Source organism: Nannobrachium achirus, assembly GCF_963921795.1.
Source record: "Nannobrachium achirus genome assembly, chromosome: 14".
NCBI lineage: Eukaryota > Metazoa > Chordata > Actinopteri > Myctophiformes > Myctophidae > Nannobrachium > Nannobrachium achirus.
The window spans coordinates 62,835,049-62,862,137 of NC_137821.1; the positions used below are offsets into that span (position 1 = coordinate 62,835,049).

The following is a 27,089-nucleotide window of genomic DNA, read 5'->3' on the forward strand; positions in this document are numbered from 1 at the left end:
CCATGAATGCAGTTTTACTATGGTGAAAGAAATGCAAAATGCCCTCTTTCCATGCCATACCTGAAGGCAGCATTCAAGAGAATTGCCTTGTCCAAACTCTCCTGAACTTGAATGCAGCATCTTATGTTGAAAGAATTGTCCTCTCTGTGTAGAAATCAAGCATCGAAAATAGCCGACCTCCAAGCTCACAAAGCGTCGCGCAGCGACGCAGAGAAAAAACTAAAATAGCCGACCTCCAAGCTCACAACGTGTCGCGCTGCGACGCGTTTTGAGCTTGGAGGTCGGCTATTTCCGATAAGCCCTTTATAAGGCCCTTTTAGAAATGTCAGCCCCTGCCTCTCTAACATTCTCTGCACGTCCCTGGTGTATAGTTTCCGAGCAGTGTGATTGGCTTAATTCTCGCTTCCTCTAAACGAGCTGGTCTTGTGATGGCTAACAAGAACTTCCCTATTAGACTAGACACTCTCCCGAGGCTAACACGCACGCACACACACACGCATACACACACACACACACAGACACACACACAGACACACGCATACACACACACGCACACACTGCAGAAAGAAATCCTCCTCACATACAGAGGCATAGATAAAGGAGATACATGCATATATGCGCACGCACAGTTGAGCAGGCAGCGCACGCACAATCACACTGTACCACCATGACTTCCGCTCATCCCTATATAATGGTAAATGATATGGTTTGTGTGCGTGAGAGTGTGTCCGCACGTTTGTGCGTGCGTGCGTGTTTGTACAGTAGTCCCTGTCCTCAGTAGGGATGTGACGATATGAACATTTCATATCACGATTATTATGGCAAAAGAAATCGTTACAATGTTATCGCGATAATCAAAATCCATTATCCTAGGGCGGAACATTTGCCAAAACATTGCCGATCCACAAGCTCACAACGCGTCGCAACGCAACGCGTTGTGAGCTTGTAGATCGGCTATTTTTTGGCAAAGACATTTGATAGAGTGAAAAAAAGACTGTATCAAGTATGTATATTATAACAATTTAACAATTATAGAGGGTTAAATGGTACTGGATATGCAGCTCGGCAAATAAAAGGTGAATTGATCCCAGTGCATGACGGAGGACGATATCACGATAAATTAAATCTCCACGATACGATTATCCTGAGTGTTTTTCATCACGATAAACGATAATATAGTTTATCGTCCTATCCCTACTCCTCAGTGAGTCAACAGGATCCTTGCAGCTCAAAACACAAAGTCATCAATGTTGAAACGATACAGTAGCAGCACTCATCCGCTGTTTATGACGGATGAGATGATTAACCACGCAGCCGTCTCTAAACCGCACTTTCATCAGGCACAGTTTTCGTAATCAAATGATCACTCCAGTGACGCATGGAGTTAGAATTCCTCGTGTTATTCTATTCACACAGCTGCACCAAAATGAGAATGCCTGTCTTACTTTGTCCGTGTGTTTTTATTTTCATTTATTTTGCAAAAGCTCTGCGTTCATAGAATGTTGAGAGACGTAATGTAAACCTGATACATTAATCACTTTAACCCTGAAGTCCTGTTTTGGGCATATCATTGTAGGCAAAGATATTCCGAAATATATTTACCGGTAAGACTCCCTAATCGGGAGATAAGCGACCATCAGGTCGCATGTAAAAATGTGCCTGATGGTGGCGCTAAATGTGACAGATCCATGTTGATGGCATGACTCTAGACATACTGTGTACCGCTTTGCGTGATTTTTGGGCAAAATCTGTAGGAGCAGTGTCCAAAAATGTGTTTTTAAAAAAATCAGCCTCATGGTGGCGCTAGAAGAGGGCCATGTTAGAAATGAGGGGTGGAGGTTGTGGTTTGGCAGCCAAGGAGTGTGTATGTAAAGTTTGGCATGAATAGGGGCTATGAGTAGGGGAAAAGTGTGACATGACGGACGGACGGACGGACGGACGGACGGACGGACGGACGGACGGACGGACAGACAGCCTGTGGAGGTTTTGATATTAACTGATTAATTAAAAATTTGCACTTTAACCCTGAAGTCCTATTTTGGGCGTATCGTTGTAGGCAAAGATATTCTGAAACATATTTAAAAGGGACGAATGCACACAAAACAGCCAATCTACAAGCTCACAAAGTGTAATGATGGATATGAATTTATGATACATAAATATATGATCCATGTATGAGGCTCATATGACCATAAAGTTATATTCCGTGAACTACTGTCTGGACTTACAGTACAGGTCATTGCGACTTTGGTTACCCTGGTTACAAGATCATGTTTTGGTCATACTGTGTGTCACTGTTAGTGGAAAGTTACTAGTGAAGAAACTATTGCCTTCTTGTTAATATTTGAGAACCAATCAAAGACTTCCACGGTTATACTGCAGGGGCGTCAATTGGGTATGGCAGGGGTATGCAGCTGCCATACCCTGGGTCCAGGGGCAGGGGGGAACATAAAAGTTACTTTTAAATATAAATCCATGAATGTCTCTTTTATCTGCGTTGGTTATTATGTTATTAAATTACAGTAAAATAACTACAAATGCTAAATGTTAGATAATGGTCACTTTAAGGTATTATAATTATATTCTACACACTTTTATTCTCCCCATCTTGACAAGATGGTATATTCCCAGGTTCTGCAGGTCAGCTGCATAGGTGCAATGCATTACTGTTAATTGTGGCACGTTTACTAACATGCTAAGTTTAACACTTGAACAACCATTCCAGGCTGCCATATCCAGCCCAAGAAACCATAGAAACCTGTGTAAAAAAACGGACAAAAGTCGTTTATTTTAATTTTTCAGACATTGTGAAAATAGCCGATCTACATGCTCACGCATGTAGATCTGCTAATTTCACAATAGAACCGTGTTATCCAAAATGTACCTATTTTCCATGAGGACTACCATCTTTGCCATACCCTAGCTTTTGCTGAACTGACGCCACTGTTATACTGTAATTCATACTGTATGTCTGACCACCATTTTGTCAGAGAGAGCTCCAACCATGAACGGATTGGATGTGTTTTCTGTACTGTTCAACTTTTGTCTGTCGCTCTCAAAATATAGCAAATTCCATTTACACCTTTTTCTCTCGTGTCTTTTCTTTAAATTAAGGGAATACGAGTCTTTGAATTTTTCTATTATGTACCACTAAGCTGACATGTTGTGAGCTTGCTAATCAGCTATTTTCACTAACGTCAAACCATCGTAGGAATAATTAATAAAATAGGGCAACAACAATAAAGCGTGTTTCAACGTGAAAACAGGACAAGTTAGGCCCATGCATTTACACTGGCAGTCAAATCCAGCCTGAATGAGAGCTGTGCCACATCCAGATTGGAATTTGAATTGTTTAAATACGTGTATGCACAGATTTTTACAAATGTGACTGGAGTCAGAGGAACATTAAGAATTTGAAGAACACGTATAAAGAGAGAGAGAGTCATAACGCCTACATCAGGGGTCTTCAACGTTTTCAGGCCAAGGACCCCTTAGTTGAGACTGAGAGACAGATGAAGCAGGGACCTCCACTACCTTTTTTTCATAGATTCCATATAGTTTCATCGTTTGAAAGCGCGATCATCAGTGTATTTTGATTTCATGTCAATTTGTGTTTTCAGATATTTAACCACTTGAACCGTGAATAGGCTACTTAATAACCTTACCTTTCACTCTGTACTTAGTCTGCTCTTTTTCCCCTCTACACCTAATCTCTTTGCCAAAAATAGCCGATCTACAAGCTCACAACACCTCGCAGCGCGAGGCGTTGCAGCTTGTAGGTTGGCTATTGTTGGCTAAAGTTCACAGAATATGGATATGGATATGGATATATGAAAAAGGAGGAAAAAATCTATCACTAGATTTGGAGGACCCCCTGTAGTAACTCTGAGGACCCCCTAGGGGTCCCGGACCCCCTGTTGAAGACCCATGGCCTACATTGTAACCACGGTAAGCAAAGCAGATATGTCGACGTATGCAGGCCGGCGTTGACGTTGTTAAAAATCAGTCTGAACACACAGATCCAATCTGGTCACTTGCAAATGCAGTGTGAACAGTCGGGCCAACCAATCGGATTTGAGAAATAAATCTGATTTAGGCTAGGTTTGACTGCGGTCTAAATGGGGCCTTAATGGTCTGCACAATAGTCTATTATTAGACGTGTGACTCAGTGAGTGATTGAGAGACTACAGTGACAAGGGTGGCATGATGAGACACAGGACACAGGTCACTACTGGCCGGATATCAATCTATAAGATTATTTTGTGATTATGATTTTAACAGCCATGAGTCATATTATTACTTTTGTTGCACACACACACACACACACACACACACACACACACACACGCGCGCGCACGCACGCACGCACGCACGCACACACACACACACACACACACACACACACACACTATACTTTCTGTTATTGTGGGGAACACTTTCGCGGAAAATTACCGTTTGGAAAGCTCACAACGCATCGCAGTGAATGACATCCCCACGATACGGATGCCGGGGTTTAAGGGGTTCAAATCTGTCTGGCGCGTGCACAGACATAGACACCAAAGGGGCTTGAGACCCTGCCCTTTTATCCGTGTGTAAAAAGTGCTCTCTCCAGACCATGAATGCGGTTTTTTTTACTATGCTGAAAGAAACGCAAGTGCCCTCTTTCCATGCCATACCCGAAGGCAGCATTCAAGAGAATTGCCTTGTCCAAACTCTCCTGAACTTGAATGCAGCATCTTATGTTGAAAGAATTGTCCTCTCTGTTGATTACCCATAGTTCAGTGTGGTATCAAGCACCGAAAATAGCTGACCTCCAAGCTCACAACGCGTCGATATTTCCACCAAAAGGCCCTTTTAGAAATGTCAGCCCCTGCCTCTCTAACATTCTCTGCACGTCCCTGACATCTGTGTGTAAAGACATAAATGGTGAATAGAAAACACATTGTTTGTCTGCTTTCAGAGTTACACAGCGATACAAATCTGTCTGTGTCAGGCCAAGTGATGTAGCAGTTTTTTTCTCTCTCTCACTCTCTGTTGCTCCAATGCAAATGACAGCGTGGTCATTTGCATACGGTGGATAACAATAGGTTGGTTGTTTTCTTGAAACCAGCCGGTGACAGGGTTGAGTTTGTAGCAAGTCACACAGGTTGAGAAAGACAATTTGCAACTGCAAAAAAAAAAAACACCACAGAAACAAAATAATCTGTTTGTTAATGGAAAATATATAAAGAGATTATATTCTAATTCTAAGATTTATCTGAAGTTACCTTGGACTACTTAAAGGGCTGCTTTTTACTACTCACCCAATGCAGACTTGAATTCATGGATATTTTTTGTTTTGTTTTGTTTTAAAGAGGTGGTGCCATGATCCCCCCCCACCCCCCCCCCCCTATAAAACATGATTATCAGGTATTATGATTATACTAGGAGGAAGATTTTTTCAAAAAAGTATACAGAAAGAGTTAGAATTGGGTTTTTATGTGGACACACCCCCAGTTCATTAAGTATGCATGGATGGCATGGTGGGTGGTGACCCAGCTGATATAGCCACACCCTCACAGTGTTGGGTGAATGGTAAATAGGGGAGGAGTTGATTCTGTGATGTCATCTTATCTGTGTTTTTTAACTGACACTTTTCACCACAAGGTGGCAGCCTCCAAGAGAAAACAAACAAATACTAAGAGAATAATTCATTTCTAAAAAAAAACACATAAGGGGGTCTAATGAAGTACTTTCAACCTCCTAGACACATGAAAAACAGAAAAAGTACAAAACTATGGCACCACCTCTTTAATCACGATTCCTAGCGCCAATCATTTGAGGAGACCCTGTGTCTCCATATGGAACAAAGCAGGCTCTTTGTGTCTCCATAGCTTGGAGGATTTGCCAAGACATGGCTTTTTGAGACATGGGTAACCTCCTCCATCTTTGCCTCTGGTTACCCATTATTGTGCAACTTCCTACTTGTACTCAGAAACTGAGCTGGGCTGACTTCCGGCCCAGAGATTTAGTTAGGTAAAGTTACAAATGTGTTCATAAAGGTGTCAACTATCACCTCTGAACTTTCTCAATCACAACTCCCCTTGGGGGACTTTGTGTGAACCAATCAAAGTTGGGGGTATCCCGTGGGCCTGGGATTAAAGGGGATAAAATGAAAGAATTGCCAATATGAGCATATGGGGTGTGTAATTAGGATATTTTTGGGCTGCTGAATCATTCCAACCATTAGTTTTCAGTTTAAACGACTCCTTGGCCATAACATAGGCCTAATTGGCTAAGGCTTAGCCAATTGTGTCATTCGAGTTCATTCGAGTTGTCCTGTTAGTCCCTATGCTTAAACCCTTTTGAGTGTTCCTTGTCAGATTGTATCATGTTATCATGTGTGTCATGATGTGCGCTTACCCACCTGATCTTGAATAGTTTTCATGAATTCAAACCCTACTCCAACAATTTTTTTTATTGCCAATATTATGTCTCGTGGACAGAAAAAGGTAGTTTGTTGTGGCCTATTTTATGGCCAAGGAGTCATTTTTACTGATAACTAATGATTGGAATGGATACAGCAGCCCCAAAATACCCTAATTACACACCTCATACGCTCATATTGGCCATTTTTTTATTTTGTTTCCCCTTTAATCCAAGGGCCACAGGATACCCCTAATTTTGATTGGCTCCCACAAAGTCCCCCAAGGGAGTTGTGATTGAGAACGTTCAGAGGTGATTAGTAGACACCTTTATGAACACATTTGTGAAGAAAGATATTGATTTTGATTTAATTCCCAGATTGGTTTAACTTTCGGCTAATTTTACCTAACTAATATAATGGTTTCTGCCCAGAAGAAGTTCTTCTCGCCCCCCTAGTGGCGAAAAAGAATACTTCTGGGAACTCAGATTACTCCATAGGGAACAACTGCCGGTCGTCAAATTATTTGCTTAGGAATGCGACAAAAACAACGAACTATCCATGAATTCAAGTCTCCATGAGGTGAGTAATTGATAGAAAGAACAACTAGACTGCACTCTGTCGAGGTGCCAACTTGCGGCCTGTGCACTCGTGGGCTGCTTAGAAGAAATGGAAAAGATAGCCTACTAGTAAGACGCCTCAGGGCGACAAGCAAAGGGCACCAGTGATGTATATCGGACCAGTTACCCATGGAGACCCCTGGTACCCATACATGGAGATCCATGTACTGTATATGGTGATATGCTGTGAGAATCCAAACATGCTTACTCAGTTATTTGTTATGTGAAAGTCCTATGATGTCTATGACATCTGACATCATACCCTTTTATGCCCATACATGGAGATCCCTGTCTGTAGAACCAGCCACACAGATATGGGCTGTCTTGGCCATCTGTCTTGGCCATGGATTCTGTTAGTGTGTTATGTAGCCGATGTGGCCTCCATATATGTATGGACATTCCCATATGAAGTCCTGTTAGATATGGGCTTAATATTGATGACATCAGGGAACTCCATACATGGGCATAAAAGGGATTCTGTTAGTGTGACATCACAGTGAAGCCTGAGTGTGATGTCAGAGCGGCAAACCCATTCTGTTTGTGGTTCCCCTGACATCACAGAGACATCAGAGCATGATGTCAGAGCGACAAACCCATAGAACCACAGTGTCAGGCGTGACAGACAGACAGAGATACATACGCACAAGCTGTGACCTTTCACATACTAATCTGCGGCCCACAGTCGCAATTACCCATGTATGTGTTTTTATTACAGTATGGCCGGAATCTGTCTATTTCTATGATACTTGTGATAATGAGTTGGTCTGGGTCATCGGTTCAGTATTTTTGAATGGCCTAATCTTCCGCTGTGAGTCCCATGATGATTGGGGGGGGGGGGGGGGGGGGGGGGGGTTGGGTGTTGCTCAATCAATTACTTCATCCCTCATGAAAGGCACAGTCATGGATATCCTGCTGCTGTGCTGTAACTCGTGATTAGACCTATCTTTGGACATGAATTAGGCTTTTGTTGAGTCACTTTATATGGGCCTATAACCCTAGTACCCAACACTTCTTAGTGCGGCGACAAACAAGAGACAAAGCGCCCCGAAGAAAGTCATTACATTTCCGTTGGTATAACTGTGGGCCACACTGAGAGACATCTAGCGGTGAGATGTCTGTCGACAAAAACAAAGTAGAGAAAGTTGAGAGAAAGTTGAAGCAGGGACCCCCACAACCTGTTCATAGATTCCATATAGTTTCATTGTTTGACAGCACACTCATCAGTGTATTTTGGATTCATGTCAATTTGTGTTTTCAGATATTTAACCAATTGAACCGTCAATACTAAATAAACTTGACCTTTCACTCTTGTACTTAGTCTGCTCTTTTTCCCCTACACCAAATCTCTTTGACAAAAATAGACAATCTATTTTTGGCTAAAGTTCCAAGTATATGGATAGGGTTCAAGTGGTTAATATAAAAAAGACGATTTGGAGGACCCCCTGTTGTAACTCTGGGGATCCCCTAGGGGTCCCGGACCCCCTGTTGAAGACCCTTGAAGTAGAGGAAATCTTCCATTGGTCTAAATCTCATGTGAGTTCTGTAGCTTTTTTTAAGGTTACTTTTTTGTGTGGGTACTAGGGGACAAACAATATCAGAGAAAAGAAAGAAACGTGTGTGAAAATGTATCTCGTTCCCATGAGATACAGTAGGAACTCGTGGGAACTTCCTCAAAAGTACTTTAGTAATGCCTGCATGCTGGTGTGAGTGTACTGTAGGTCAAGGGTTCACAAACTTGTCAAGGCCGTGACCCCAGAAATAATCATAGTTGAACTGCATGGGGACCCCCCACTCTGACAAGCACTTTGGCATCGCACTGTAGGTATTGCCTTTAGTTTGACTCAGTTCAGATCAATATTGTGAAAATAGCCAAACTACAAGTAGACTTTCTTGGCCATCTGGCCACTGATGTATATCGGACCAGTTACCCATATATGGAGACCCCTGCATGATAGTCAACCATGTGATGTCAGAACATGCCCATATATGGGCAATGCCAATATGGTATTGGTAATTTGGTGCTGTTTGGCACCAAATTCTATAAATGGGCATAAAACGGACAAGGACGTAAATAATTTGCAAGTGTGACTCGTGATGACATCAGCGATCTCCATTTATGAGCATAAAAGGGACATCAAGCCGGAGCGTGATGTCAGAGCGGCAAACCCATTCTGTTAAGAGTGGTTCCCATAGCATCACAGTGACATCAGAGCATGATGTCAGAGTGACAAACACAGACAAACCCATAGAACCACAGTGTACATACACGTCATCTACGCGTACGTCTACACCATACGGGCAACTGGCGGCCCGGGGGCCACATGCGGCCCCCACCTTCACTTAATGCGGCCCACAGGTTAATACTGGAATACTGCTATATTATTGATTTCAGCTACAATTCCAAACATGACCTGCTTTAATTCCGTCAGTCTATATTAGTACCTTAATGAATAGTATAGTAGTATAGGTTTTTTTATGTCCAATGTATTTGTATTTAGGTTCATAAAGTTAACATGAGTATATAACTTAATGTGTTTGAAATTAAATCAAAATGTTACATTTCAGGATTCCAATTCAAAAATAACAAAAAATAATTCAGGATTCCAATTAAAAAGAAGCAAAAATAGCCGATCTACAAGTTTTGAGCTTGTAGATCTGCTATTTTTGCTTCTTTTGCATGAGATACTAGAATGACAAAGTATGACATAGCAATATATATATATATGTATGTATGTATATGTGGCCCTCTGGAGTGAAATATAGTGGCCCTCGTCATCATCAAAGTTGCCCACCCCTATAACACGGACACGGACAAGCTGTGACATGGTAAACTGCGACCTTCGGTCACAATAATATTTATATAGTTGATTACTTTTGACATAGTAATGGTCTCATTATTTTTTATTAAATTGTAACTTTAGAAATATGCACATACACTGTACACTATTTTGTTATATGGAATCATTTTCATTCATTTATCCAAAGTAAACCGTTATGTATTCGCAAATTTTACAATTTCACTTTATGACCACAGATACAGTATGCTCTGGAAGTGTAAAAACTGTTATTTCAGCGGGCCTTTCAGGCATAGATGAGCTTGCACATCCCTCTTTTATTCTATTCTATCTTGATTGATTGATTGATTGATTGATTGATTGATTGATTGATTGATTGATTGATTGATTGATTGATTGACTGACCAATCAATCGGTTGGTATATACAGTACATATAGGGATATAGCTGTTTGGCACCAAGCATACGCACATGTAAGAAGTCACACCTGGCATGAGTCACACTAATTGGACTTGGTGTGACTGCACTCCTGCTGTTTGTCAACAGGTGTCCAGTAGCACTACCCCAGAGTCCAATTAGTTTGGACTCAGACCAGGTGGGACTGCTTAAAGGGACTACACCGTGAATTATTATTATTATTATTATTATTACCCTTATTTATTTTTTGGTGTCCCACCAAAACGTTCTATCCTCACAAAGTCCTATTTCTGACCATTGTGTCTTTCTCAGTTTATGGAAAGTATGTAAGCTGTCTGATTTTACGTCCGATTGTGACATCACAATCGGGACCTACTGCTACTGCTGTGCTGAGTGGGGGTTGGGGAGGGGTGGGCAGGCCTGAGAAGGAGGCAGGAGGAGCTGGGAGAGGGGTTGGGAGGGTTGGGCAGGCCTGCTGAGCACGAGGTGGGGAGGAGTGTGGGGCCAAAAATGGCTCAATAGCGCAGTCCTCCCACTCAGGATAAGGTGGTACTGCAGCTGAAAATGCTCTGAAAGCCAGGCAGAAATGACAGGGGCTCTGTATTCAGGAGTGGTAATTTAGCCTCAAACCTTTTGAAAAACGTTTTTGGGACACAAACAATGTTATATAAATTATTTTTAAATGCATGGTGTAGAACCTTTAAATCAGGTAGAGTGGCCGGTAGAGCGGTTCGATCCTGGGCTCCCCCAGAGTTAGTGTTGAAGTGTCCTTGAGCAGGACGCTGAGGCCCTAATTGCTCCCGGTTGCGCTGTCTCTAGTGGCACATCCAAGATTGTCTCTGACGAGATTGAAAACAGTGTCGTATTTTGTATTGTATGAAAGTATTTGAGAGCAGATTATACACATTATATCCGCCAGGCTGGATGGCTAGAGGCCCGAGATTATGTTTTCGCCCCTGTCCGTCTGTGTGTCTGTCCGTCCGTCCGTCCGTCCGTCCATCCGTCTGTCAGTCCGTCAGTGTCCCTGCCCATCCATGCATGCCCCAGCTTTTTGATATCTCCCCCATATTTTTTTACGGCCGTTGGGGATACATTTTATAAACAGACCAATATAAAGTATAAGTGTATACAGCTTATCGGCACATTTCTAAAGTGACGATTCCCAGTTCGAATACTATTACTTGGGCTGGGGTCGCGGCCTGAAAGGTTTGAGAACCACTGCATTAGAAGACACGCACGAGAGTATTGTCCTCCATCACCATGCATCAAAACCACTGCAGGGTCACACTCAGGGTATACTTTAACTATTGAAAAATATTGAAAGATAGCAGATCTACAAGCTCACAGAGCGGCACCGAGTGCCGCACTGCGAGCTTGTAGATCTGCTATTTTATATAAGTCGTAAAAATGTGTGCAAATCTTTTAATATATGTATTTTTAAGCAAACATTTTGCTTCTGGGGAGTCCCTGGAACTAAGTCAAGTTTTTTTTCAAAAATAGCAGATCTACAAGTCAAATTCTTTTTCAAAAATAGCAGATCTACAAGATCCCCCAGGTGTAAAGAAATGTCCGTCCGTGACTCACACGTCACACGTCACACTGTTGCCCTGCTCATATCTCCACAACCGTTGCCCCCATCCATGCCACATTTTGCACACACACTCCTTACCTGCCAAACTACAACCTCCAAGGACCCCCGGAGCTCCAGGGACCCCCAGGTCCCTGGGGGACCCCCAGGTGTAAAAAATGACCAAATGTGCAAAAATGACCAAATGACCACCCCAACGGGGCTGCTCACGGGGAATTCCTGGGGACCACCCACTCCTGGTGCTCCAGAACGGATGCAAAAGTGGTGGCGCCCCCAGTGGAGGACCCCCTCCACTGCAGCTCACATAAAATGCCGTAACTCGGGCTAGGAGCGTCCGGGAGAGCCGGGCCTGTACCTATTTGTCCGCCAAGGCAACGCGAAGACCCCACCCCTCATTTCTCACATTGCCCTCTTCTAGCGCCACCTTCAGGCCGATTTTTAAAACACATTTTTGGACACTGCTCCTACAGTTTTGGCCCTAAAATCACGCAAATCGCTACACAGTATGTCTACACTCATCCCATCAACATGCATCTGTCCCATATAGCGCCACCTTCAGGACGATTTTTAAAAACACATTTTTGGACACTGCTCCTACAGATTTTGCCCTAAAATCAAGAAAATCACTACACAGTCTACACTCATGTCATCAACATGGATCAGGAAGACTTTGGAAAAAAATAATTTTTGCCCTATTTGTGGAGATAAGCGACCTATGGTCGCTTATCTCCCGATTAGGGAGTCTTACTGGTATGTTGGCTATCGAAAAGATAACAGATCTACAAGCTCGCATTCCGCTATTTTTGAAAAACGATGAAAGAAATTGAAAATGTTTGAATACGTTTTGATACTTTAAAGGAGTAATTCACCCCCAAAATGACTTTTTTTTCCTATTGATTACTCATGCCATGGAGACTTGAGTTTTAGTAAATGTACGCCCATTGATTCCGGAATCAATGGGGGTACATTTATTGTGATGACATTTTTGTCTAAAACAAAAAAATATTATTGAACTCAAGTCTCCATGGCATGAGTAATCAATAGGAAAAAAAAGTCATTTTGGGGGTGAACTACTCCTTTAAACATAAATCTTCTCTTCTGCGGGTCCCTTGCAAAACCTTTTCAGATGGAGGGAGGTCCCCCGCCGGCCAAATACATATCAATTTGGGGGGGGGGGGCCTTTAACATGAAAACGTTTGAGAAACCGCTGGCTGGAGAGGACACCTGTGAACGTGGCTAAAGGAAGGGTTTAAGTTACACTTCAGAAAAAAGGATGGACATTCCATCGCTGTGTTTTCCTCAACGGCTAAAACAGCTGTGCGTTGTTACTCAGTCTCTTCCCCTGTAGTACACATAACACACCCACCAGCATTCCTTCACATAGAAGGGAGTGTTTAGCAGGCCTAGGACTAGGTTAATATGTAATGATACTTCTCGGGCGGATGGTGTGTTTGTGTGTGTGTGTGTGTTAGGGCATTCACCAAATATTCGACTATCAAAGTCACTATTCAACGTTGTTCACCGAAGTCGAATATTTGCTATTTTTTTTATTGTTTTCGCTTTAAAAAATATATAGTTTATAAAACTTGGCTAGATAGGAAGTCATAAGAATGAGTTGTCAATGCCCCTGATGGATGAATTTGTTAATGCTCCGAAAGTAGTCGACCTTCTGCGATGCGTTGTGAGCTTGGAGGTCTGCTATTTTCAATATTTCCACCAAAAGGCCCTTTTAAAAATGTCAGACCTTGCCTCTCTAACATTCTCTGCACGTCCTTGCACACACACACACACACACACACACACACACACACACACACACACACACACACACACACACACACACACACACACACACACACACACACACACTAGGGCATTCACGAATAGTGATTTTTAGTATTCGAATTATTCGACCTCAAAGTATACGAATATTCGACAGGACTGGCCAAACTGTCAAATATTAAGTAAGCAAAAGGCGAACATAGCAGATTACATAGCAGCTCACAAAGCCTCGCGTTGTGAGGCGTTGTGAGCATGTAGATCTGCTATTTTTACAATATTTATCTGCGGAACCGAGTCACTTAATTCCAAGTGCTCGTCAGGGTGGGGGTCCCCAGTTCAAATATGTTTATTTTGGGGGTCAGGGCCTAAAAAGGTTTGAGAACCCCATGGTATACCACACTAAACTAAGCTATATACTGGAGATGTGGCGTAACGGCATGGTTTTCTACAGAGACAGGGAAATTCTTTCAACATAAGATGCTGCATTCAAGTTCAGTAGAGTTTGGACAAGGACATTCTCTCGAATGCTGCCTTCAGGTATGGCATGGAAAGAGGGGCATTTGCCTTTCTTTCACCATAGTAAAAACTGCATTCATGGTCTGGAGAGGGCACCTTTTACAGACGGGCAGGGGCTCAAGCCCCCTGTGATTATGTGTGCACATGCTTGCTGGAATTCTGGGGGCCCATGTAACATAATCGTCTCTCTCAGGTGGAAACCTCATTACGGTATGTCCAACAATGATAGTTTTCAGGATTCAAGTTCAAAAATAGCAAAAAGTAACAGACCGACAAGCTCAAAAAACAACAATATACACTGATGATGACATTCACATTGCGGCCAGGCCCTCATGCCCATGGGCCCCAACATGAGTCATTATCACTTGTCATCATGGCTTTGTGAAGGCCCAGTGCACTGCATGCATCTATCTTCATAATGTGTCTGTTGACGCTTGACTCAAAGGAGGATCAAGGTAATTTTCCCATCTCTTTTGTACCTATCTTGCACTCTAAAGCATGGGTCTTCAATAGGGGGTCCTCAGAATTACTACAGGGGGTCCTCCAAATCCTCCAAATCTTTGTGTGTGATAGAAACCCCTTTTTTATATTAACCACTTGACCCTATAGTGTCCTTATTCTGAGTACTTTAGCCAAAAATAGCAGATCTACGAGCTCACGAGGAGTTGTGAGCTTGTAGATCGGCTATTTTTGGCAAAGAGCTTTGGTGTAGAGTGGAAAAAGAGCAGACTAAGTACAGAGTGAAAGGTCAAGTTTATTAAGTGGTTAAATATCTGAAAACACAAATTGACAGGAATCAAAAATACACTGATGATTGTGCTGTTAAACAATGAAACTATATGGAATCTATGAACAGGTTGTGGGGGTCCCTGCTTTATCTCTCTCTCAATTAAGGGGTCCTTGGCCTGAAAACATTGAAGACCTCTAAAGATTATGGCATTTTTTACTATTTAGATTTTTTTTCTTTAATGTCTTGCTGTTTATATTTCTGACGAATAAAGTATGTTATCGATCAATCAATCCATCCATCCATCCATCCATCCATCCATCCATCCATCCATCCATCCATCCATCAATCAATCAACAAACAAACCAACCAATAAATCTCTTCAAGGTCCTATTGATGTCCACAACATTGTCTTTTCGTGTTTAAAACAACATTCCGATTGAGATACAGCTCAACCAGCTCCCTGTGATGATCAACCAGTAAGACTCCCTAATCGGGAGTCGACAAACTTTAGAAGGCAGTCGTAGCCAATCAGGAGGGAATATGGGAAATGGGACAGATCCATGTTGATGACATGACTTTAGAGATACGGTGTATCGCTTTGCGTGATTTTAGGACAAAATCTGTAGGAGCAGTACGTGTCCCAAAAACGTGTCCCCAAAATATTGGCCTGATTGTGGCGCTAAATGGGAGAGATCCATGTTCATGACACATGCGTGATTTTAGAGCAAAATCTGTAGGTGCACAACATGAAGGGGGAAATAAAAGTTGGGTCATTTCACTCCATTTGGGAAGTCAACAAACCTGCTGTATGGCTCAGCATAGGGAGGGGGGGGGGGGGTGCTTTGTGGCAGCAAGCAGGGGCGTCACAAGGGGGTGGGTGGGAGTGGGACTGAGTTACTAGGGCCCAAGGTGGAGGGGCCTTAATTATTTTATACTTTAGCTACTGAAAAATAACAGATATACAAGCTCACAGCGCGGCACCGAGTGCTGCGCTGCGAGCTTGTAGATCTGCTATTTTTTAAAAGTCGTGAAAATGTGTGCAAATCTTTGAATATATGTATTTTTTAAGCGAACGTTTGTAGCTCAAATTTAGCTTCTGGGGGGTCCCTGGAACGAAATATTTTGAAATGGGGATCCGTGGCCAAATACATATCATTTTTTGGGGGTCCTTCACATGACAAAAAATAAATAAAATCAAGATTTTATTTTAGAAAAAATAGCAGATAAGCTCGCTCCGCTGCTATTTTTCAAAGCACAAAATAATGTGTTCCCAGTCTAAATGGGTTAAACCCCCTCCCCTATGAAGAACATTCATGGGGGGGCCCGCAGTGAATCCTTGTACCCAGGGCCCAGAATTTGGTGCGACACCCCTGGAAAGAATAAAGGAGGAGGAGGGGGAGGGGTTTGTGCCGACCGGATAGCGCGGCGGTGACATCAGCCTCGAAAAATGTGTGTGTGTCTGCGTAGCGGCGGAATCTATCAGACAGTGCCGTGCGCGCGCGCGCGCGCTGTGTGTGTGTGTGTGTGTGTGTGTGTGTGTGTGTGTGTGTGTGTGTGTGTGTGTGTGTGTGTGAGAGAGAGAGAGAGAGAGAGAGAGAGAGAGAGAGAGAGAGAGAGAGAGAGAGAGAGAGAGAGAGAGAGAGAGAGAGAGAGGAAAAGGCGTTTCCATCCTCTCGCCGGCAGACTGTGCACAGCAGAGCAGAGGAGCGCATCATCACTGAATAGAAAACGGCGTTTTATTTCGTGCTGCTGCGAACTACAACAACGACAAAACAACAAAAACTACAACATCCACGTCAACCATCTTCTCTTAACGGCCCGGCTTGTTTCACACCCGTCGATGCCATAAAAAAAACTACAAAACTACAAAAAACATCCACTTCTTTGATCCAAAAGTAAAGTGAAACCAATAACACTTTGTGGAGACGACTTGGGACTTTTTCTTCCTTTCTTCTCTTTTTTTGCTACACTAAAAGTGTGACCCGACCTCCTTCCCTTTTTCAAGGCTGTCAATAATCAATCACATCATAATATTTTCGTGTCAAACCAAACCTCATCCAGAGAGAGAGAGGGCATCAGATCCATTGCTGCCGGTCTGACTGCACGACACAGCATCATCTCTGCTCCATTCTACAGCTGACTCATATCTGCTGCTTCCAGGGTGAGTACAGTAAGCCTACAGTACAGCCTACTGTCCTACAGTCATGGATCAAGAAAGGCTAAACCAACCATAGATGCGTTTGATCGAGTCTGACTTTGACTTTCGCAGAAAGTCAAAGTCAGACTCGATCAAAGGCATCTATGGTTATAGTCTCGATCCAAGCTAGCCTACTGTATAGGCTATACAACGGTGCTGCTATTCTGCAAACTCATTTGTCTTTGGCTCCAGTTTGTGTCCCGTATGAATTGATGGATTGGATGGAGAAGTGGGGGTCCGCCCTGCTAGGGAGGACCCCCCAGCTAGGTGGTCGTTGACGTTGTTGGTGATGATGATGGGGTACTAGGGGGGGTCCCGACTTGACTCGATACAAGTACCTATTTTGTAGTTGGAAACACTTGAATACAGAGGAATACAGTTGAAAACACCAAGTCATTGTTGCTTTACTTTTCGGGCTATTCTAGCCGTGGCCCGAGAAGACCTACATCATAGATGTGTTTGATCGATTTTGACATCAGATAGGCTCCGAAAGTATAAAAGTCATACTTGATCCATACATCTGGTGATTCTGGTCTTGATCCAAGGCTAGGTGGAGATTGGAGGCTATTCGATAGGAGATCAGCTATTTTTTTTTGGGGGGGGGGGGGGGAATAAACGCTGACAATATCGTTTATTTTATTTTATGGGGATTAAATCCTATAGTGGCACGCATCATTTTAAAACGGGACGTTTGTCAGTTTTTCTGCCGAATAAATACCATTTCGGTGTTTGAGAATCACGGATGATCGAGTCGAGTAGTGCTTATTTGCCAGTTGCCAATTAGATTTTGATTCCAGCTACATTTTATAGGCTAGTATGCATGATAAACGCTTCGGTGGGAATAAATAGAGGGAGGAGGAGGAGTGTTCTGGAATCATCATCCGCTCGCATTCCGCCGCTCGACAAGCCTGCCTCTGATCTGACTGTAAGCCACTTCCGATCCCTGTATTTGCGTGTTCATTTAAGGATCCGATCCATTATCCTGTCCTGTCCTCAAGTCTATAATGCATGATGATGTAATAGCCTTGAGGAGATGACGCTCCCCCGTGGCCGTGAACTTGACCGATCGGTGGCAGTGCAAGTCGATCGTCGGTTCCCATCAGAGGCGTCAATTGGGGTATGGCAAGCTATGGGCAGCTGCCATACCTTTGGCTACAGGGGGGAAATAATAAAATGTACTTTTCATTCGTGCCTGTTGCTAAGGTACGGCAACATGACTGTCTTGCACACGACTCGTATAAGTTACCACCTGTGACCAGCGTCGACTGTGTGTGTGCATGTGCCGTGCGTGTGCGCGCGTGTGTCCACTGTCCATCATTTGTCATATTAGGTTTTAGGTCATTGACTGTGTGTGTGAGTGTGTATGTGTGTGTGTGTGCGTGCGTGTGCCGTGTGCGTGCGTGTGCGCGCGTGTGTGTCCACTGTCCATCGTTTGTCATAATAGGCTTTTATGTCTGTCTGTGAGTGTGTGTGTGCGTGCGTGTGCGTGTGTGTGTGTGTGTGTGTGTGTGTGTGCGTGCGCGTGTGCACGTGCGTGTGTGTCCACTGTCCATCGCTTGTCACATGCAGGCTTATAGTCTGTGAATGTGTGTGTGCGTGCGTGTGCTTGCGTGCGCGCATGTGTCTTCACACGCCCTCGTCCAGTGGCGAGTAGGTCTATATGCTGTGAACGGATGGACTGTCGTGGTTGGTTGTCATTGTTGATTCATTGCATGTGAGTCGTGTGTCGTGTATGTGTGTGAATGGATTGCGAGACCATAGGCCTATATGTGAATGGGTGGGTGTGTGGGGGGATTTTATATGAATGGGTGTGTGGTGCGATTGAGCCCACCAGCTACCACAGGCCGGGGGTGGAGGCTGGATGTAGCCTACACTAGGGATGGGACGATATGAAGATTTCATGTCACGATTATTGTGACCAAAGAAATGACGATTTTCGCCATAGCCTATAGGGTCCCTTCACTTTTCTGGGTTTGATCCGGTCGGGAGAGGAAACCACTTTACGTCATGTTGTAGTACTCAAAGGACTACAATTTGGCCGGAACTATCAAACCGGATTCAGTTTTAACCAAAAATATTCCCCTACACTCAAGGACATATACTTTTAGGGCCTACCTAAACACCTTGATGCAGCTTAGTTATGCTTTTGGAAAATTCGTTTGGTATGCCATCTTTTAGTCCAAGTGGTAGTGACTGGCAAGACTACACTAGGCTACCCGAGCATTTTAATCGGGATTGGGGAAACAAACGGAGAGAAACAAAACAAAGTGAGCTTAATCTGCTTGTGGTTTCCGCCTAGAACGGATCAAACCGCCCGTTGTAAACGATCACCAGGCTTTCCCCCGAGAAAGCCTGGTGACACGAGGTTATCTTCGCCATAATCAAAATATCCCCCACATCCATTATCCTGGTTGGAACATTTGCCAAAAAAATTGCCGATCTACAAGCTCACAACGCGTCGCGTTTTGCGACGCGTTTTGAGCTTGTAGATCGGCTCTTTTGTGGCCAAGAGATTTGGTAGAGAGGTGGGAAAAAAAGACTGTATTACGTACGTTATGTCCAGATCCGTTTGATCAATAAATAGAGGGTTTAAATGGTACCGGATATGCAGCTTGGCAAATAAAATGTGAATTGATCCCAGTGCATGACGGAGGATCATTTCACGATCAATTAAATCTCCACGTTACGATTATCGCGAGTGTTTTTTATCACGATAAACGATAATAACGATTTTCCTCCCATCCCTCGTACAGTGTAGCCACTGAGAAGAAATCAAGAAATCATTTTCAATAGGCTGGGAACCGGTTTGACTGTAAACCTCCTCAGCCCCATATGGGTATACAGGGGTGTCACAAGGGGGGGGGGGGGGGGGGAGGAGGGGGGGACTGAGGGGGACTGAGTTACTAGGGCCCAAGGTGGAGGGGCCTTAATTATTGTATAGTTTAGCTATTGAAAAATAGCAGATCTACAAGCTCGAGCTTGTAGATCTGCTATTTTTTGAAAAGTCGTGAAAATGTGTGCAAATCTTTGAATATATGTATTTTTTTAAGCGAACATTTGTAACTCAAATTTTGCTTCTGGGGGGGTCCCTGGAACTAAATATTTTGAGATGGAGGTCCGTTGGCCAAATACACATCATTTTGGGGGTCCTTCACATGAAACATGAAAGCACCACTGACATAGAAACATAGAAGGATTTGAAATATTCAAATACTTTTTCATGATTTAAAAAAAAAATAGCAGATCTACAACCTCACAGCGCGGCACTTGGTGCCGTAATGTGAGCTTGTATATATATCTGCTATTTTTCAATATTTAAAGCACAAAATAATGCGTAATAATACGCCCCCCCCTATGAAGAACCTTCATGGGGGGCCCACCGTGAATCCTTGTACCCAGGGCCCAGGATTTGGTGCCACGCCCCTGTGGATGTCATGGCAGCTCTGTATGAGATTACTGGGAAAGTGTTTAGCCTACTTGGGCGCCTCTTTCCTAAGACATTATGCTGCCATTAACACACTGTAAGCGTGGTGCGAGTGCATTGTGCTCCCGGGACGTGATCTAAACGCTAGGGACTCACTGCTTTCTGGGCCAAACATAATATGTTTATTATGGGCTGTATTATAATGCCCATAATTACTAGGGGTGTAACGATATAGTAACTGAATCGAAAAATCGGTTTTAATTTGCAATGATCTACTGTATCGTTTGCAAAAGCAAAATATGGTACCGTTTTGGCTTTGTATCGTATTGTATCGTTTTAAAATGCGGTAATCTGTATCGAATCGTTTTGCAATGCAAATAATTGATTGTATGGAAAGTTGGAAACTAAGTATTTGTGCCATGTAATGCAATTTTAAGAGGGAAAATAAAAAAGAGGGGTCTAATTACCTTCCTATTCCATATAGCTACTCTTGGTCCATCAATAAATGTTTGAAATCTCTGTGTTCATGTCAAGGTGGGTTTGTCCATATGTGTTTGAAATATATAACACCTAAGAGTAGGTGTTAAAGTAGCCTATCCATATAAATACAGACTTGTGAATCTATGGGGGATGCGCAATCCCACCATACTCACTGGTAAACCAGGTAAACTTGTTATGCAAATAGCCATTTGATTAGATAGGCTATGGCACGTTATCACTCGTATATCCTATAACTCTACAGTTCTAGCATGCACTGTTCCGTGTTGTTCCTGCGTGTGGGAAATATATTGGCCTGACGACGTCCGGTCACGTCCGGCCTCGAAAGGACTACTGCCACTCGCAATATCCTCATGACCCGCCATATTGGGGGTCATATAGGGCACACATGCATGGAGCTAGAGCAGTGGTTCCCAAACGTTTCGGGCCGAGAGCCAAACTTCTTAAACATTTGTTTCCTAATTCGTGTAATTTCCTTGAGTTTTTAAATATATTCATCAAATTATCTGGAAAATCATCGAGATTGTCTTTAATGCATGACGATTTCTTTCTTTTTTCTTAAAAGAATCAAAGAAAATGTAGGAAACAAAACATTAGGGGATATTTACTTGCGAGAAGTTGTGGGTCCGCGACCCACAAATGGATCCAGTGGCGTCAGTTCAGCAAAAAGCTAGGGTATGGCAAAGATGGGAGTCCTCATGACAAAAATCGGGTTTTGTCTGTTTTTCCCCCAGGTTACTACGGTTTCTTGGGCTGGATATGACAGCCTGGAACGGTTGTTCAAGTGCAGCTATTCCTAAACTTGGCATGTTAGTAAACAATAATGCATTGCACCTGTGCAGCTGACCTGCGGAACCTAGGAATATACCATTTTGTGAAGATGGGGAGAATACAAGTGTGGAGAATATAGTTATAATAGCTACCTTATTAACACAATGGAAGCCAAGGTTTCTAACATTTCTAGCTGTTGCTGGTGCTGCCGTTTACTTACGCTTTATTTTGAAGAGCCTCGGAAGCTTTGTGCGTGTGCACGTGAGTGTCCACTGACGATTGAGGAAGAAGATCCGTTTGTTTACAAACGCTCGCAAAACTAAAATCCAAACCGGGGCCGACCATCGCGGTAAAGTGTCGCCGTGAAAACAGGCAGATCTCTGCTTCCCTGGCGTTCTTTGCCCCTTATTCAGAGATAAAGCCATTTTTATGTTTCAGCATAGAATAGAAATCTATGCAGCATAGACACTCCATTTTGCTTCTGTGCTTGTCACGTTATGACGTATGCACCAGGGTCTCTCACAGGGCACGTAGTATGCATGCAGCTGCACGTAACAAAGTTAACCCTTTGTCTCGTCTCTCAACGAGACAACTGAGTTTTGGCACAGCGACCTCCAGTGGCCTTGTCTCGTTACTGAACGAGTTTGGCATACAACATTGTTAAAGTGACCATTTTGTAACATTTTGCATTTGTAGTTATTTTACTTTAATTTAAGAACATAATAACCAGCACAGATAGACAAAGATGGATTTATATTTAAAAGTAACCTTTATTTTCCCAGTGAGCCAGAGAGTCATTCATCAAATCATCACAGGGTTAAGAAACCCCCAAACATAGTGTTGAGTGTTTGGACACATGTATTACAAGCCAAAAATAGCAGATCTACAAGCTCACAACGCCTCGCAGACTCTGTCACAGCACTTCCTGTGAGGCAGCATTCCAATGGCGCTACCACTCCAGTGGTGTCTGTAACGCACATGTTTGTGGTGGCTGTACATCACAGGGTGGGATGGACCCGAAAGGAAATGAACATCGTCACTAGTGTCGGGCAGAAACCTCGTATCTCCAGGTTTCACATTAAAGCCCTGCTCCGTCATACGAGACTGTCGCACAAAACTCCTTTTTAACCCATTTAGGCCTAGAAATGATTGACTGCTTTAACCAGTGAAAAATAGCAGATATACAAGCTCACAGCGCGGCACCGAGTGCCGCGCTGCGAGCTTGTAGATCTGCAATTTTTTTTTTTCTGAAAAAGTCGTGAAAATGTGTGCAAATCTTTGAATATATGTATTTTCAAAACGTTTGTAACTCAAATTTTGCCTCTGGGTGGTCCCTGGAACTAGATATTTTGAGATGGGGGTCCGTGGCCAAATACATATCATTTTGGGGGTCCTTCACATGAAAAGGTTTGAGAACCACTGACATAGTAGTCTCTCAAGAACGGACTAACTGAGCTCCAGTTAAGTGAAAAGGACCTTTTCTTTGACGATGGCTGGCCAGATTGTTGACATACAAACATCGGTTTTTCAAAAAAATCTTAGAAGGATTCAAAAGACACTTATGTAATCGGTTCAAAAATCGAATTTTCGCGATTTTTCAAAAATAGCAGATCTACAAGCTCGCAGGGCGGCACTCGGTGCCGCGCTGTGAGCCTGCTCCGTCATACGAGACTGTCGCACAAAACTCCTTTTTAAAATGATGAATACAAACAAATGGACATACAAGGTTTCCAATGCAATGCAGTGATTTTCAACTCTTTTCATATCAAGGTCCGTTACCAATTCATGATATTTAGCCTCTCAGACCCAGAACGTAGAATATTTTGTTGTCGTTGGATTTGGATACGATTATTTGTCACGTTGAACAAAATAACAATTCTTCTACATGTCTAGACTGTAAAATGCTCTCAAGAGTTAAAGGAGTAGTTCACCCCAAAATGTTTTTTTTTCCTATTGATTACTCACGCCATGGAGACTCAATAATACTTTTAGTTTTTTGCCACATTCCTAAGACAATAATTTGATCACAATAAATGTACCCCCATTGATTCCCATTGATTCTATATATATATATATATATATATATATATATATATATATATAATTTAATTCAAGTCTCCATGGTGTGAGTAATCAATAAGAAAAAAGTCATTTTGAGGGTGAACTACTGCTTTAAAGATCTATAAGGGTCCATTTGGTTACCAACTCTCCATCATTTAGCTGGGGACCACCTGAAACCCCTTCAAGGACCACTGGTGGTCCCCGGACCACTGGCTGAGAACCACTGATGTAATGGGATGGAGTCAGAGTAGAATGGATTGGAACAGAAGAGGAGGAAGATTAAATATAACAGAACATGGGCCAGAAAATCTACTGTAATGGCTGTTTTTATTGTTACGGAAGCTGCAATTATAGGGCCATTATAATGTTGCACTCAAGTCAATTAAACATTATCAAGCAACACATCCTGTATCTCTACAAGCTGCATTTTGATGAGAATCTGTGTGTGTATGCTTGTGCTTGTGCTTGTGCTTGTGCTTGTGCTTGTGCTTGTGCGTGCAGTGCAATGTTACAAACACTTTCAAAAAGTAGTGGAATCACGACGCGTTGTGAGCTTGTAGATCGGCTATTTCCACTATCAATGTTCTTTTTTTTAGTATAAAAAAAAGACTTAATACGTTTAAAAATGCTTAAAAAAACAGGAATGTAATTGTCAACGACAAATACACAATTAAATCGTTAATCGCAATCATTTGAGTGACAATTAATCGTCATGTAAAATGTCATAATTGTGACAGCACCACACACACACACACACACACACACACACACACACACACACACACACACACACACACACACACACACACCATGAGTGTGTGTGTGCCATTGACTCAGCTTTTTGGGTCAGAGTCTCCTCTCCGGTTGGACGTATCGATCTCTTGGCTCGGAGGGGAGATTAAAAAGGGCAGCGCAGCACAAATGTGCTTCCTCTCTCTCGGGTTCACTTCCTGTGTCTGTGTGTGCTCGTGTGTGTGTGTGTGTCGTGTGTGTGTGTGTGTGTGTGTGTGTGTGTGTGTGTGTGTGTGTGTGCGTGTGCGTGTGCGTGTGCGTGTGCGTGTGCGTGTGTGTGTGTGTGTGTGTGCGTGTGTGTGTGTGTGTGTCTGTGGTGTGGTGTCGGTTGCCTGGCTGGGGAATGTTTGCGGTCGGCTGTTTTGCAGGCACTTAGTCAAACACAGGTTTCGGGAAGTCCTCTGTTTTTTTAACCAGTGGAATCTGATACTTTCCCCAAACAAAAACAAGAGGTTGACTACTGATTTTTTTTCCCTTCCTTTTCTTCTTCCTTTGATCATTATTTGACGTTAAGGGCTGTCACGATATGACCTTTTACATGACGATTAATTGTCACTCAAATAATTGGCGATTAACGATTTAATTGTGTATTTGTCGTTGGTAATTACATTTCTGTTTGGCTTTTAGGCTTTGAAGTTGTACATGGTAGATATGACACATAACCTAAATATACAAATACAATACTGACATATTTGACAACTTACTACTTAAAAAATAACTTAGATAGTGGAAATAGCCGATCTACAAGCTCACAACGCGTCGCGATGCGACGCGTTGTGAGCTGGTAGATCTGCTATTTCCACTATTTCGGACATTTTTCAACATTCACGATTATGACGATTATGACAAAATAATTGCGATAATGTCAAATAATCACGATTAGACGATTATGTAATAATTGTGACAGCCCTATTTGATGTTAAGCGGGGCTAATTTGTTGCCAGACATTTAGCAGCCGTGTTGTGTGTGCCGTGGCACGAAGCGACGTGTTTCTTTTGATACTATTGTGTGGTGCTGTTAACCTGACTTTCGCCAGATGGTTTGCAGCATTGCGTATGCCTGCATAACGCTCTGCTTTACCATCTGGGCTCGGTCCAGCACAACCGATGTAAGGGGTGGGCCATTTTTTCAAATTCTAAAGCAGGTGATTGGATATGGCCGTGCCAACTCCAACCACACATATTGGCCTGTCTGCATGACGTTGCACCCAGAATCCGCCTCCTGGGTTTCCACGTGGTCTGCAATCAGACTCTATTGGCTCAGAGCCGCTCAGAGCCCGCCCATAGCTGCCGCTGATTGGTCCGGCCCGGGACTTTACGAGTGTTATCAACTGTGCTGGAGCGAGCCCAGATGGTAAAGCAATGCATAAGCAATGCTGCCACCATCTGGCGAAAGTCAGGTTATGGTGCTGTAGTATGATATAGGACGTTTCTGACGCTTCGTTTCAGTTTTAAGTGGTTAAACTTTAACCGTTTAACCATTTAAAGGATCGCACCGATGGTTTGGCATGTTTACTAGGGATGGGACGTTATGAAGATTTCATATCACGATTATTGTGACCTAAGAAATCGCGATTTACAATATTATCGCGATAATCAAAATATCCCCAACAGCCATTATCCTGGGGTGGAATATTTGCCAAAAAAAAACGCTGATCTACAAGCTCACAAGGCGTCGCAACCCGACACGTTGTCAGCTTGTAGATCGGCTATTTCTTTGACAAAGACATTTGATTTGAAAAAAAGACTATCAAGTATGTATATTGTATACCTTTTACCAATTATTGAGGGTTTAAGTGGTAATATGCAGCTCTGCAAATAAAAGGTGAATTGATCCCAGTGCATGACGGAGGACGATATCACGATAAATTAAATGTCCACGATACGATTATAGTGAGTGTTTTTCATCACGATAAACGATAATATCGCTTATCATCCCATCCCAAATGTTTAGCTCATTGACTTATGACTCACGCCGCTGACCATATTTTCCTGAAGCATGGTTTCTTTTCATTCTCAAGGAAGCCAATGGATTCCTTTCAATTCCACTTTGGCATGAGAATCGACTCGCAGGGAGATGTGAAACTTTAGTTAATCTAATCTAACACTGTGAACTCCATGGCACCTTAATTCACTTTTGCACACATTTTCACGACTCTTCAAAAAATTGCAGATCCACAAGCTTGTATATCTGCTATTTTTCTAGCTAAAGTATAAAATAATGAAGGCCCCTCCACCTTGGGCCCTCGTAACTCAGTCCCACTACCCCCCCTTGTGACGCCCCTGAACTCATCCACCCTTAGATGCTATCATGTTCTCTGTCTCCCTCCCCGCCCGCATGAACTGGAAAATAGAAAGGGTCACAGTTTTCAACGCGCCTGCCCAGCACTTGACACGTTGTTGACACATCATTATGTACTATTAGACTTCTCATTCTCTTTTTTTTTCTTTTCCTTTTTTTTAACAAAGGGGAGCAAAGGTATAATTGTTATTGTCA

The 27,089-nt window shown here is 42.9% G+C and overlaps 1 protein-coding gene across 1 annotated transcript in view; it reads left to right on the forward strand.

Annotated features, from left to right (window-relative positions):
* The first annotated feature begins 16,572 nt into the window (after positions 1–16,572).
* Positions 16,573–27,089, forward strand: part of pea15 (proliferation and apoptosis adaptor protein 15) — a 124,550-nt gene continuing 114,033 nt past the window's right edge. Inside the window, exon 1 of the mRNA XM_080742140.1 lies at positions 16,573–17,011. The gene's annotated coding sequence lies outside the window, so the exon portion shown is untranslated. The remainder of the gene's footprint in view (positions 17,012–27,089) is intronic.